The following is a 16,172-nucleotide window of genomic DNA, read 5'->3' as shown; positions in this document are numbered from 1 at the left end:
GTTTTTTTACCAGGCAATAGACAGCAATGAAATAGTAGCTGTGATGTATCTTCTCTTTGTTCTGATTTTTGATTGTGTCCCATCTGATTATACTCATTAAAAAAGGGGAGTAAGATAATCTGAATACAGCCACCATAATGTTGGAAAACCTGCCTTGCTTTGGTTTAATACATCAGGGAGTGCCATTGGCTTTTTCTGTGGTCTAGAGCATTTTTTTAATAGTGATTCAAGTGATTTAGACAGCACACATTTATGCTCAGCACCTTTACAGCAGAGATGTCCAGTAATTTGAAGGATTGGATCAGGGTGAAATACTGTCTTGAAGAATGATGAATTTCAAGACAACTCTGAAGTATTATGTTTAAGACAGCAGTAAAACATATGCATACAGAAGGGGGGGGACAGCTGGGCTGGTAATAATGAAGCAAATGAAAGGTCTGGGGGCTGTGTTGAATCACAAACAAAATGAATCCACAACATGGTACTATTGCAGAAAAAAAGGCAACTTTAATATCTTTGTGATTATGGAAGTGCTTCATAGAGGGTGAAAGATGCAATTATTTTATTTTTCTTGGCAAAAGTGAGATTTTAGCTTGAATAATTTGTAATCTTGTTACTCCATGTATGAATAAGTAGCCACAGCAGCCATCATATAGCCTAACTCTAGCTGATATAGCCTAATTTGAAATGTATTACCTGTTAGGCCTTTTAATGGTAGCAGGAGTAGTTGTGGAAAATGAAGAGTAACTGTTTTGCTTCTATATCTAAAGAAAATGTGATAATCCTGGAGCATTGTTTTCTCAGAAATTATTGGTTTATGAAATAGCAAAGCTGCAATTACTGAGGAAACTTGGACCAAGTCTGCAGAAGAATAACAAGAATTATGAAAGGTTTAGAAAATACCTCTCAGCACATGCTTTTAATGTTAGGTTTGGCTCATTCATCTGAATGATCTAGAGGCCTTTCCTCCAACTCTAGTTTTATTAAGTGTAGTTTAATGGTGTTTAGGTACTCTTTACTTGAGTTTTATAACATTATTTTTAGTTGCATGTGAAAATACATTTGTAAACATATATTTGTAAAAGTATTAATCTCCCTCTACTTCATTTGGGCTCTGAGAAAAATCTCCTAAACATTATGATTCAAGTTTTTATTTGCCTAAAACAAATGACCTGGGTTTTTTGGACAGGGTATTCTTTTTTCAGCTATCAAAAAACTATTGATCTTTAAATCTTGAAGAAATTGCTTCTTTCTGGGGTTTTTAGGACAGAAATACAGGAGGTCTTGCTGTATAGTCCCTGAACAGTATTTCTCCCTCCTCTACAGCTCAGACAGGTGGTCTTTAAGACATGAAGGTGGATTTCCATGTAAAAACTAGTTTATCCTTCTTCTCTTGTCTTGTTTGCAGTGGTTCAAATCCATCTCTGTTTCTAGCTGTGGAATTGATTTCAGTTAGCAGGCTACTCCTTGTTAGTGATTTCTCATCATTGTCAGCTTTGTAAAAGGGCTAAATGAAATACTTTCATTGCAGAATTGCCTTTTATTCAATCCCACGCAGTTCTAGGGGTGCTGTCTTAAGCAGATTAGCCTACAGGGTTGGAATTAAGACAGAGAAGTGTATGACATCAGTAATTTCTCTCTTTTGTGAAAAGTGAAATCCAGGTCACTAATTAACTCTAAAATATTTAGGGTTAAATGAAATTAGGTAGGTAATTCTCTCCCATCCACTACCTTCCATATGAAAAAAAACCCATTTTTATATAGTCAAAGTAAAACCCACTTCTAAGTATCCTAAATGTTATTTTTGTGGGATATATAGTGTATTTCTCCTCAAAAAGCTGCATTACTTTCCTAAAAAATCAGTATCTAGAGCACCTGTGTCTCAGTGCATTCTTGGACTGAGCTTTCAAAACACTCAGATTTGCAATTTGTTTCACATAACTTGTGATGTAAATACAAATTATGCTTTTAAATGTGAGAAGCTGTAAAGAATTGCACAAAAAAAATATTTCTAATTTATGTGCCATCAGCATAAGTTGATAACCCACATAATTTTTTTCCCTGTGGGGGAGGAGAGTTGTCCTCTGGCCATGCCCACAGTGACATTTCAGTTGGATCATTTGGAGCTGCTTCTCTCAGATGCCTCAAGTTTAGCAGTGCAGTCTGATACCTCTTAGCTGTGGAGTCAAATCCCTAACACAAACTCCATAACAAACTTTCAGCCACACAATCTTGACAGTTTTCTATCTGAGATGTGCAGAACCTAAAACCTCTGGAGTGTTACCAAGATGTCTGTGGAAGGGTATCTAGGAAAAGATAGCAGGAATGTCAGCAATATTTCAATTCCTGTGGGTGGGGCTGTGTCTCCCTTCAGACTTTTTTTAGCAAGTTGAGTAGGGTGCTCTAAATCAAAAAAAGTGGGGAAAATAAATTTTGCAGGCCCCTCCTATATTTGCTCAAAAGGGCAGGTTTCTCTCTAATTCTTACTTCTTTTGCTAGCCAGAAAATGGATTATGCAGAAAATCTGTTTCTTGAAAATTACAGTATGTGACTCATCTATAAGAAAATCAGAATTTCCGTAAGAAAGGCAAAAAGTTGGCTTTCAGAGTTTGTAAGGTAAAATAGTACATTTAAAGTATAAGAGAAATGGTAGATGGTAATTGAAGAGACCTTTATTTTCCCCTTTGCAATCATAGACATGGGGTGTGACTTTTTTGACTGAGCCTATGGAATGCAATAAGTTAAAGCTTAAAGCAATTTTTAAAATGTGGAACATAATAATTTAATATCATTTTATTCAGAAAGAAGGTTTTTTTTGACCTCAGATGAAGTTTATTTATAAAATAATGAAGTTCTGCAGGGTATACATAATTATATTAAAGGAAAGTATTATAACCTAGTTTTTAATAATAGAACTGTAATTAGAGGTCCCACTAGAGATATGTCTGGTCCTGGGTATGACAGTTTTTACTCAGATACCAACTTTTAAAATTTGATATAACTGAAATCCTGAACTATGTGTTTTGGGAGAATGCAAATCTGTCACAGTCCTGCAAGTGTGACAGCTTTCAGCTGAGACTTGGGAACAGACACAATAATTATCTTAATATTGCCTGTACCCCATTATAAATGATTTTATGTTGCTTCTCATTTTGTCTCATTCATTGCATAATAGGCTTCAAAACAGAAAGTTTTGAAGATGGGAATATTCTTTACTTGCATACAGGAAAGAACTTGTATATGCCAACTAATTCTATAAGGAAAGTGTTAAAATTCCAGGAAAAAAAAAAAAAAAAAGGTAAAAAATATAAAAGCAACTCCCAGTCCTAAAAAGGAAAGAGTAAACTTCTTTGACTAAAGAAATATGGACAATTTTTTGTTCCCTCATTATAGAGTATCTCAAATTGCTGTCAATTTTAATGTCAGCAGTAGAAGTACCTGTTGTTAGTACAGAAGAGAACATGAGCTGATAATGATAAACTTTGGCAGTTTGAATTTTAGGGTATGCCCTTATGGTTAGCTTGAAGTCAAAGTTTAACCTATAAGAGGGTTTAATAATAGTTTGTGAAGAAGCTTTCAATGTTTTAACCTATGATAACAAATAACAGATGTTGATAAAATCACTTGCAAATTCAGGGATTTAGGTAGGTTTTCCACCTTTCTGCTGCAAAAGAATAGAAAGTTCCCCTACACAAAGAAGACATATGACAGTGGATTTTTTCAGGTAAACAATGTAATGAATAATATCTAACTGGGTCGGAACAAGTGGCAGAAAATAAAGCACATTAGGTTTAGGGAGGAAAAAAGTGGATGATTTTTTATGGTTACTTTACCTCATGCTTGGATTTTCTTCCTTTTGTTATTGAAGAATAAGAATATGAAAACAGATTAACAGGATACCAAATGTTGCATTACTTAGCTTTATGGAAAACAAAGATAATTTGATAGCTCTCCTTTTTGTGGAGAATTTACGTTGTGAAAAATGACACCTTTTTTATGGGCAGATGGAACATTATGATGCAGTTCTTTGTGTGGTGACTGTGGAAATAGATTCTGTTCTTGTGTGATCATGTGAAGAAACACAGTAATGATGCAACCTGTGCCAAAGAAAGTAAGGTTGACAGTTTCATCTAAAACAGATTTGGCTAGTAAATGACAGTCAGCAAAATTAAATACACCTTTTACTAATGAAACTGTTTAGCATAGCATCTAAATTTTTCAGTCAAGTGTTATATGCAGGGATAGAGGGAACACACATGAGGGCATTGCTTACAGGTGTAGACAAACTTCACAGCAGTTAAAACAGCTTTACTCAGGGTTTGTATGTGGCTTATATCATGGCAGGTGTGGTGATGGTCTCAGTTCTTTTCACCTTCTTGAGCTCATGGACAAGCTGAAATACACATTATTCAAGGCTCTTTAGTGGTCTCTTGTTATTGTAGATTAAGTGCCTTCTGCACACCAGCCAGCAGGAATGACTGACACACATGCACGGTTTGTTGGTCTTTTGAGGAAGTGTGTCAAATAGCTGAGGTCCACAGAGACAGCACTGCCATCAGTCTGACATCCAATAGAGAAATTTGCAGTGCTGCATTTGCTGACACACTTGCTCAGTTTTCCATGCTATCACTCTCAATGACTTCAAATTAAAATAAATTTTAAAAGTGACTCACAGAAAAGCAATTTCAGTGTGCAGACTCTGGGATGGGAGTAACTGGGTGAAGTTCTGTGGAGAAGACAAGAATATTCTCATTTGTCAACTTTTTTAAGATTCTGCTTCCATGGAAATGTTTTTACCCCTGTGAATAATCTGTCTTCAGCCATACTTCTGGACAAGAATTAATAACCAAGTAGAGGAGCTGAAGGGAGGGATGGAGTTTGGCAACAAATCACAAAAACACAGATTAAAATGTTCAATATTAGCTCTCTCCAAACTGCTTTCTTGACAGCTAACCTATATGTCAAATGAAGACAGCTGCTTAGATGAGTGGATGACTGTTAGGAAAATGAGAATTAAATCCTATACTTTGAGATTCTGATCAGTGTTCTCAAGCTGATGTCTGCTGGTACGTTGTATTTTCTGAAATCTGACCAGTAGTTGAATATGCATGTCTACGAGACCAGAAAAGATCTCTAGTTGTTTCAGATAATAACATCCATCAGGAAGGTGTGCTGCTGTTGTAGGATTTCAGGTTTACAATTGAGTTCCAGAGGGTACATCAGTGCTGGCTTTGCAGGACAAAACTTTGTGTCATTGTAGAGAAGTTCAGAGAAGTTTGTTTGGATAGCTGTGGTGCTTTAGCCATTTACAGAAAATTAAGAGCCTGCACAAAAGGCTGTTGGAGAAACAAGATAAATAAAAGTTTGCTGAGCTCCAGGTTGCCATTAGATTATTACAGTTCTGCTGAATTTCACCAGGAAGAAACCTGTGCTCTGTTCACCTAAGGAGCACTAATTTGGAGATATATGTATAGGAGGATCAGTTATCACATGTAAGAACATTGATTTCAGGGCAAACAAAAGATGGACTGTTTGTAAAATTTTGAAATTGTCTCTGTGCTAAAACTTCTACCAGTTCTTTAAAGTTCACACATTAAAAATTAGTGGGGTAGATGTTAGCTCAGTTCATTAATTAAACATGAAAAATACCTTGTGAGCAGCCTCAAAATTTTTTTTCTTTTGAAAGAAAACTCTCAGAAAACCTGATAGATTTAAAATTGTATAATTTGTGATAAATCTGAAAAAAAATTTATTGGTATTATTTGTTATTGGTTAGAGACCATGACTGATATTTATTCATCCTAAGTACGTAATTACTCTGTTTGATGTCTGTTGCCAGCCTTTCTAAGTGCTACAGTAAAAGTGATGAGAAAGAACAGCTTCCTAATGTGGGAGCCCAATTATTTGCTGCAGCATGGCAAATAACCAGAACTCTCATGGAAATTTAATAGTTATTAATTTTGAGATGCAGCTCTGTGTGATCAACACTACCCTTGGGACACATCCTGTTTTAAAATCCCAGACTTTCTTGTGCCAATAACCTTTTTATAATACATCTCACAAGGACACACCAAAGGCCCATCAATTCCATTTTGTATCATTAAAGAAAAAGCTTTTGAAACGAAATGATGTTTAAACCTGGTGTAGAAAGCACATTTGCATTGCTAAGTGTTAAGACTTTTTAATTTTTTCTTGATATCTCCAGAATACATTAGTATCAGGCAATACACATACTCAGAATTATTTACATTGATCTATATCTAGCTCTATATAATACCCCTTAGTGTTCTATATTCTGCATATTTTCTTATGATGCAGTAAAACATCAAATTGCTATTTAAATATTTATTACACTTCAATTAAATTACCTTTGGAACAAAAAAATTACTAAAAAATATTTTCACTGTACTTTTTAAGATAATATAAATAACAATATGGCTATTTATTTTATTTTACTAAGAATTTATTTTCCTTCGTTCAAGTTCCAGATTTAAATTCTATCTATTAATATATTTTTATAGCTTTTTTAATATGACCAAATAATTTGTCATGCACAGAACATTACTAAGAACAGAAACAGGCACAGTTTAAAGACAGCAAAACTCCTCATACATTGAATTTTGCACATAGCAACTGCAGGCAAGCTTTCAGTTTTACTAACTTATTGACTTTTTATAATTTGTTTAAAAATAATTTTTTTAACTTATTAGTGGTAAAATACCTAGAAAATATATCCCTAAATAATCAGTTTATTATTTACAAATATTTAATTTTGCTCAGTGTAGGGGCCTGAGTGCTGGAGATAGAGATATTCTGCTATCACTTCCTGTGAGTGCAAGGAGCCCCAGAAGGTGTGGGGTGTCATCGTGCAGCATGACAAAACCAAAGTAGTGTTTAAGAGGGAGGATCTCTCTTATTTTATGCTTCTTGGTAACATCAGAAACCTGAGCCTCCTGACCCACTGAGGCTGTCACACAGCTTGAGATACTTTGCAAATTGTTGGTAGAAAAAAGAACCCTTTTACTGAAAACCTAGAGATGAGAAAAATAGGTTTTGGTTTGGCTTCAAAGTCACAAAGATGAGCGTTCGACATTAACAAAAAAGCAAATCAAAATGTCTCTATATTGTTTGTGCTTGCATTTTAGGGTTTTATTCAAAATAATGTTCAGACAGTGAAGATTTTTTTTCCGTGTGCCTGAAGGGGATTTTTTAATATTTCTCTTCCAGAACATTCTCCCTTTACCAGGAGTCTTTACAACTTTGCCTGTTGTAAAGACTTTTTTTCTCCCCCCAGAAATGTCTAAATGATTGCAGTTTAACAAGACAGCTTTTGGAGAGCAGATTAATTTTCACTTTGATGACAAGTGAAACTTCTCCTTCCACCTCATTATCTCCAAATCTTTAGGTGGAGCTGAGGCTGCTGGCTGTGTATCTCAAAAGACCTTGTTCTTGCAAGTGAGGATGGCTTCTGTCTGCTCCCATGACTGTACAAGCACTGACATGTTTCCTCTGCTTTGCCTTAGTGGGCATAAATTCAAAACTGGCTACAGTTCAGGAGCAGCTTCTCCATGGGGAAAATAGGCTCTTTCTCCAGCAGAACTATACCCATCTCCAATCCCAATCCCATTCCCCAGCTCTGGTGCCACAGACATCCTGCCCCTGAGTGCACCAGCCCTTGGAGCAAATCCTCTGTTAATCAGAGAGAATAAAATCTGTCACTGCTGCAGTAGGGCCACAGAAGGTTTTGAAGATATTCTCAGTATCTTTTGGTTTTTTGCATGTCCAAAGGTTATGTTACTTCTCCAAATTAAATTCTAAGGCTTAAAATGTTTTCCACAAAAATTACTCCCCTTCTAACACCTGTGCAAGTGTATTATCTGAAACTACGAGCATCTGCATGACAAAACACTCTCACCATTAGAAATGTCTGAGTGAATACAGACTACATTTTAAAGATGTCTAAGATGATGCAGTATTGCATAATGAAATCTGAAATTTCTGAGTGAGTTAGTAAAATTAGGAGGACTAAAATACCTGCATTTTTATTATGTTAAAATTATTTGGCTTTGCATTCTTGTTTTTATGGACTCTTGTAGATTAACAAGAGCTTCCCTGAAATGTGCCAGACATGCCAAGTAAGCAAAGTAATCACAACTGCTGGCAATAGAGGGCACTGGACTTTCATTTGTAATATGTTTTACCAAGGGAAAAAATAATCAAGATATGTTTATTGAGATCTTTCACCTTTCTCTCCTCACATTTGGCCTTGCACCTCCTAGATTTCTATTCAAACTGTCATCCTTTTTTGTTGCAGTTAAAGTAAAATATGTTAATCTAAATAAAATTTTTCACTTGAAGTTATTATTGTGTATGTATGTTGAGAGAGGAATAGGAACAAACTAAATATAGCACTACAATATTGGTCTCAGTGGTGCATATGTCAGCTTGTGAATTTGTAAACATTTACAAATTTGCATGATTGTTGCTGGCAGTAGACATCATCATTTCCGTGCTCAGAATTCATTGCTATTGCATCTAATCATCTTCAGAATCTCCAAAGCAAAACTCTTCATGCAGATAAATAAGAATTTAGAGGATTCACATTATACTTTGGAAGTTGAAAAATAAAACCAGGAGAATGAAACAATTTTTGAGCTATTTTCCACATTTGTCTAAATGTTATGGAAACTTAGTGATGTTCAAGCAAATAATATTGACCGTTCTCCCTATCTGAAAAAGATTATTCACATCTCTCAGGATCAATGAAGAGAGTAGAAGAGCAGGTGCAAGCTTGTACATTTAGGACTGATGAATCTCTCTCCCCTGATCTTTGTGGATCACATAAACAGATCCAGCATCTGTCCTTGTCTCAGTGCCACATCCTATTAGTGAAGCTGAAAGCAAGGGAGAAACTTGTCACCAGCCCAGCTCCTCACCTGCACCCCTGGGGTAGGGCCTGGAGTGGGCTCCTGCCCTCCCCTGCTGCTCTGTACCCTCCCTAAACCTCCTCTGCCTGAGACAGTGGGTGCAATTCGTGTCTCTCACACATATATCCTTTTTTATAGTCTGTCTTTGACATCAGGAGGTTTGGCAATTCCTCCCATGTGTTTAAATGCATAAAACATTTTTTAAAATATGCCTTAGCGGGAATAAAACTTCCAGGCAACCCAAAACTAAGAAAACTCTTCAAACCACAAAGTATTTAGTTTTGGGCAGACCACAAAGCTTTCATTTTTGGGTGTTGATGTATCAGTGCTGGTGATGATGAGATGACCCACCCCAGTCCAGTAAGGAGTTGTATTTTTGTGTATTGGTTTTTAAATTATGTTTTGAGGTATCTTTATTGTGTACAAAGGCTTTCAGTTCCTTCAAAGGGTCTGTTGATGGATGTGATATTACAGCTGCATCAAATGCAATTTCTGTTGATGTTAATTTCTTTAAACCATTGTCTATATTTTATGTCCTTCTTGCCATGAAGAAGTAACATTATGAAAGATGACCTTACTAAGAAACAACAATCTTTTTTTTAAGTGGTTGCAAATAACTGGTATTTGCAGAGGACCTGTCATATACATAGGAAGTGGCTCCATCAGATTGTGAGAATGATTCTGGGCCAACACTTCAAGAATATCTATTATTTTTATTGCTGCTTTCCTCTGTTGTTTCTCTGATCTTAAGTTTGGGAGTTCTGAAGGGAAAAAAACTGTCACACTGCACATGATAACTGCAGTTGTTTTTCAACAGCAATGGCAAAATTGACATAAACACCCTATTAGGTTTTGCTTAGAGAATTATTAAAGCAGCTTTATAATTATTAAAGTTATTTTTTAAAATGCTTTTTTTCCCTGCTCTAGTACTTTTTTTTTCCCTATGTTTTTGTATCCCAGTCTTATTAAATATTGATGCTTATATCAATGACTTTGCTATACTTCCACTTTTTACAATGATGTACATGACAGGTGATATTGCACAGGATAGCCATTTTTCTCTTCTATTTGCTTTTCACAGTGTGTTTCATTGATTTGCCAGTTTAAGCCCATCACATTTAAATCCTGCCAATATTAGTGAGAGAGCATATATTGCTGACTTAAAAACAGGATGCTTTTTGTGTGCCCAAGGACTTGGTGTAGGTTTCTATTGAAACTATGATTTTATGGGAAAAGGATGAAACAAGCAATTTCTTCTGTTCAGTCTGGTACAATTTTAAACATATATAAAAATTATTTTATATAAAATATGCATATATTTGTGTGTGTGTATATATATATGTGTGTGTGTGTGTCCTTACTCTATATTCTAAACTATTGTTGACAATAAGATCCTTTATGTTAAAAAATATCCCAGCAAGCAAAACCTGACAGGATTCCCTGAGAATAGTAATAATAAATTGTAGTAAATTGTAATTCCATTTGGAATTCTGTTGAAAGGTATAAGTATTGACCAAGACACAGGTAAGCACTGTTCTAAAAAACATATTAAATTAGGCTGTTCTCTTTATTTATTTTTTTTTTTTAATTATTTTTTTGGCCTAGTCTTTGGCTGCAGGGTGAAACAATCTATGAGGCTGTATGAATGAAACAAGCTATGAATGTTCTGTATCTTTTATCTAATAAAGTTACTGAGTCCTGAATTTAAAAAAAAAAGTTATGGCAATTTTCAAATGTGTTGTTTTTTGTTTTTTGTTTTTTCCTTTTCCCTGTAGTCAACAATCATATGAAAATTGGCATTTTAAGTCAAGAGCTGGTTTTCTTTGGGAAAAAAAAATCATCTGGATCACATTCCTGGAGGAAAATTTGGCATTTTCTACAAGGAATTCAGGCATGAGACATGTAATGCAATCAGGTGTGAGCATCACAGTTTATCACCACAGGAAGAAACAGGGTTCCATTACAGGATTGTATTCCATTTCTGCATGAAACATTAAAAATCCCCACTTAAAAAGATGAAAGGTTATCTTGCCACCCTGATAGCAATGACTCTAAAGTACTGAGTTCAGGCAAAATGCACTGAAAAATCTCAATCACCTTCTTATAAAGTTTTTAAATGCCATGTTTGCATTTAACCTAAAGGGAGTCATTCTTAAGGCAGCTGGTCAGAGTGCACAGAGGGAGGAAAGGCAAGTCTTGATTCAGCTATGGGCAATACACAGGGCTTGTAGACAGCAAAGTTTTCTATAGTTCTGACAAATATGCATTCAAAAGTGGTGTCCTCGTAGAACAAATCAAGACAAATTGAACCCAAATGATAATATTTAAGGTCAGAAACAGGAGCTATGCTGAAAAGAAGATGAGGAAGGAACTCAAAAGAAGAAGGGAATACACTTATCAAGGTGAATCACCATCTCCTTACATAAGGTTATCAAATATGCTGCCTACCATCTCAAATGAGTTGATTTATGCAGTCTGTACTGATTATTCAGTTATTCACTCAGGATAAGTTAGTGTTTGTTTTTTTACTTGACTATTTCTGTAAGAAATTATAGAATCACTGAGGCTGAAAAAGCCCAGCTTTTGGGCTTCTTGATACCACCAAGTCAACTAGACCACAGTACTTAGTGCCACATCCAGTCATTTCCTGAACACTTCCAGAGATGGGGACTCCACCACCTCTTTGGGCAGCTTGTTACAATGCTTAAGTCATTCAGTGGAAAAAGTTATAGAGAGCAATAAGGTCTTTTCTCTAGGATGAACATGCACAACTCCCCCAGACCCTTCCTCAGCTCTGTTAGCCTTTTCTGGGCTCCAGTACCTCATTATCTTGTGATGAGGGGCCCAGAACTGGACAAGGGATTGAGAAGTGGCCTCACCAGTGTTAAGTACAGAGGGGCCATCACTGCCCTGGTCCTGCTGGCCACACTATTTTTGATACAGAAAATGTCAGATATTGTTTAGTATAATACAATGTATCCTATAGTGTACCATATGTATATTTCTTACAGTATAATATATTAAAAGAGTAAAGTTGAAGCGATGCATCTCGTAGCAGCAGTTAAAACTGAAGAATATGCTTGTGAAGTGAGAATTATATAAAAACACGGAAAATAGGAAAAAAATGTCTCTAGAAAGTGGCAATTAAAACAATCAGTGAAGCATTTTTTTCCCTAGGTCACAAGCACTAAATATGTCAGGGATCTAGATGATAGCTGGCTGCTAGATGATCAGGTTGTAAAGGGTGTGTGTTGCGGGGCAATAAAATGCTGCACCTTTAACTACTTTGCAGAGAAGCTGATGGATTAATAGGATAATAACTAATAAAAGCCATCTGGAGTTACACTATCCTTTATCACATTGAACAGTATTCCAGTTTTGGTCAAATATCTTACTACTAATGTCTTAATCATACAAAACATCCATCTTGCCTAATATCATGACTTCATAATCGTGGAAACACAAATCACACCGGCACATTCATGAGCTGACCTGCTACCACAGACCCCTACTGCATGTTCAGCCAGAGAGCAGTCAGGGGTTCAGGGTCTCCCACGGGGCCCAAGAGAATGGGATGAGGGTGCTGGCATGAGTGATGTTTGGAGAAGTGGTGATCCCAAGGTCTTAGCAAGCCAGACTGGGCTCTGCATAGTAGATTTCACTTTGTAGGTTTTCTCCACCCGTGATGTTCTCTCCAAATGATCTGCCACATCCAGTCTTAATTATGGTGATCTCTGGTCTAGGGATGCCATGGATCTCTCAATCAAATATTTCCTCTTTCTTTTTTTTATCAAGTTGTCATTGGTTTTTACCAGACAGTGTGTTTCTGAAATAAACAGATCACTTTAAAAGCCAAGAGAAGTTTTCATTTAGTCCCTTGCCATTAAGCTCTGGTTTGCACAATTGTCTGGAGCAAAGTGGAAGGGGAAATGGGAAGGCTGTGCATGCTCTCCACTGGAGTATTCATGGAAATTCAGGCAATGGGTTACTAGCTAAACAATTTTTTTCCTGTTTTGCCTATTGCCAGGGAACTTAGGAAGCCTTCTGCATGAATATCTTTTCTCACACAGTGTGATTCTGAGCATCTCTCTTGATTTCAGTGGCATTAGAAATCACTTCTTATAACAGAAATAATATTGCAGTAAGCAATGGTTCAGAAGAGACTTAACTATAAACTTTAAGCCATCAATTGTTTTGTACTCTGATTTCAACCTTATATCCAGAGGAGGATGCTTATATTGGTAATACTTTAAACTACTTTGTCTATTTCTCCTTCTGCCAGAAATGGTTCAAATTACTAGTCATGTGGATCCATCTGATAGAATGGAGAAAAGTCAGTCAGGTTTTCAAAGAAGTCATGCCTCATAATTGCATTGCTTCTTCAAAAGAATCTGTATGAATACATAAGTATGACTGAAACACGAAAAAAAGTGTGTATCTGTAATTTTTTTTTTTCTTTCAAAAAGACAAAACTAAAAAGATCTTATGTTTCACAAAGCTGCTGTAAGAGAAGAAACAAAAGGACAGAAATGAGGTCATTTTACACAACAGAGGGGAGCTGGCAGTGGGGTTGAATGCAAATTTCTGTTGAGCTGATGATTATCGGGTAAAGGGATGAGGCAAAACTACTGATGGTTCAGAATCATTCAGGTCAGATAGAAACAACTAAAGGCTTGAAGAGGGATTTCATTATGCTGAACAGCAAGGTGATTGAATGAAATTTGATATTTAATATTTGTTTGCATAAAGAAAAACACTTTAATAGATCAATCTTATATTACTTCTTCCTTTGTGCATATTATATGCCCTGAATGAGACTTCACCACACAGAGCTGTTTACAGTGACTCTCATATATGTCTCTGTGAAGTTTAAAAAATGTTTGCTTTTTTTTTTTTTTTTTTTTTTTGGATTTAGATCACATCAGCAGGAAATCTAAGCCCATCCTGAATTTTCTGAACATTAATAAACAGAAGCTTTCTTGGGAAATTTCTAACCATAATTTCATAGAAATTAGGGCATTATTCAGAAGCACTGTGCCATTTTACACTTCTGCTATCCTTATACTCTTTTCTTAAGGAGAACAGGCCACTATCAGATTTGTATGAACCTACAAGAGCCCTTGGTTTGCCCAGAATAGTAATTCTTATTTTACTCTCTTATAATAATTTCATGCTAATTATGCATTAGAATATTCAAGATTATTTTTTTCCAGGAAATGACAATCACTTCCCATAGTGAGATATTAATGGCACCACATTTAGCATAACATAAAAATGGCCCTCATAGGCACAGAAATAGTAATACAAAAGCTGGAGGCTGTGTTGAGACTCCATCTGTGACAGAGGAATGAGCACACCCACCCAGCACACTTTTGGGCTGTGGGGGAATTCAGTGTGTTAGGAGGGAGGAGAGCCCAGAGGACAGATACATTTATCTCTACAAAATGTCCAGCTACCAAGTGGCTGGGCCAACAACTGGTGTGTGGTGATTTATCTCCTTCAACTGGCCCAGCCCCAAAGCCATTTGAATACCACCTCGTTTCTGGCAATCTCCCCACTCTTTGATATCCAACCCAAATATGTATGAAACCCATTGTCTCCTTCAGAGATATGGAAGATGGATAAACTGTATAAACGAAATATGCCCAAATGCTTGCTAAAAATCAATCAGTGGAGGGACAAGAAGGAAAAAAAGACAAAGAAAAAGAATGGTTGTAGGGAGTAAAGATAAAAAATAAAAGCAGAAATTACTTTCTGCGTGAAATTGCACCAAACTGTTCTCCTTGAGAATCTGGGATGGTGAAGTTGCCTTTTCAAAATTAATTTTCTCATTTTCACATAAAAATCCTATGTTGAATGTGATTTAAAAGAAAAAAAAAAAAAAGATTGATTATGAGACACTGTGACTGTTACATTTTGTTTGTTGTTACAGTAGATGCTTTTTATTAACACCTCACAAAATAATGGAAATACACTTGAAAACCTCCACACTTCAGAGCCCTAAGCTATATTGTGACCTTCTATACCACACAAAGCTATTCAGTTTTTCCCATTAGCCAAAGGGAGGAAACTAGTGTTAAACAACTTTATTTTTAACATCATGTTTTTATAGTTGATTGAAGATGTATTCAGTTTGTGGATTGACAGTAAATGTATGTGTAGAAGGTCAAACAGATTACAAATATATTTTTAATCTTATGTTTCCCAGTTCTATAAGACTATGAGCAAAACGGCTTATTAGAAAAAATGCATTCTGTTTATGCCATTCCTTTACCTCTAAAGAAGAAAACATTTAATAGCTCTCTACCCCCTTTCACTTTGCTGCACTTTCCTCTTCAAATTATCTAGGTCACTTAGGCCCACTTATCATTTACCTATTTTTAGCTTGCTAGTTGTCTCCTACTTCTGGAGAATTATCCTGTTGGCAATTAAATTTCCTGACACTTTTTTTTTCGTTTCTCTCTGTAGCCTGCACATATTTGAGGTATACCAGGATAAAGTAATGTTGGTCACTGAAAGGGTCATATTTATAGCAATCTGTAATTTTTCTTGAGAATTTTTCTTTAGTGAGAGCTTTTTTTTTTTTTTTTTTTTTTTTTCCTGTTTGTTTGCTTTCTGGAAAAAGAATTTGAGAGCACAGAATCTGATAAGGAGAAGTAAGCCTGTCTTGGTGTGAAATACAGACACACAGGTCTCGCCTGGTGGACATTTAGACAAATTATGATGAACCTGTGTATATGTATTTTCCTTTCTAACAATGTCTGCTTCCGACATGAGTTGCAAAGACAACTCTGCTGTCTCCAAGTGTGGATTTTGATGAATTGATCAGTGGGGCACAATTAAGAAACTTCTGAGCTTGTGTTGGTCTTAGCAAAGATGGAAATCAAAGCTGTGTAGCTTCCCTATGTGCAATCGAGTCATGAGGCACCATATGGCTCAACACAGTTGTGCCCATAGTTGCACTCCTGGAAGGTGGCATTGGCTGGCTGTAATACCTTTTCTAGTTGCACAGACAGAGCCAAACACAACCAGCACTGACATTTGGTTATGATTTTGGATGTGGCTTTTATGTCTGTGTGGAGCAAATGCATAGGACCCGGCCCTCGGTGTGTGACATTGCCTAGGTAGGCAGAAGTGAGCAAGCTGCTCTTCCTCAGATTTCCATCCAGAGAAACAGAGGAGTTAGATGAATGTAATATTTTAAAGGGAACTGGTTATTCTGAAAGCTTATGGTAATTATAGCAA

At 36.1% G+C, this 16,172-nt stretch overlaps 1 protein-coding gene across 7 annotated transcripts in view; it reads left to right on the top strand.

The window, feature by feature from the left end:
* DMD (dystrophin) overlaps positions 1-16,172 on the top strand; it is a 979,946-nt gene that overhangs the window by 108,481 nt on the left and 855,293 nt on the right. The window lies entirely within an intron of this gene.

Source organism: Haemorhous mexicanus, chromosome 2, assembly GCF_027477595.1.
Source record: "Haemorhous mexicanus isolate bHaeMex1 chromosome 2, bHaeMex1.pri, whole genome shotgun sequence".
Taxonomy (NCBI): Eukaryota; Metazoa; Chordata; class Aves; order Passeriformes; family Fringillidae; genus Haemorhous; species Haemorhous mexicanus.
This window is presented reverse-complemented; position numbering and strand designations above follow the sequence as displayed.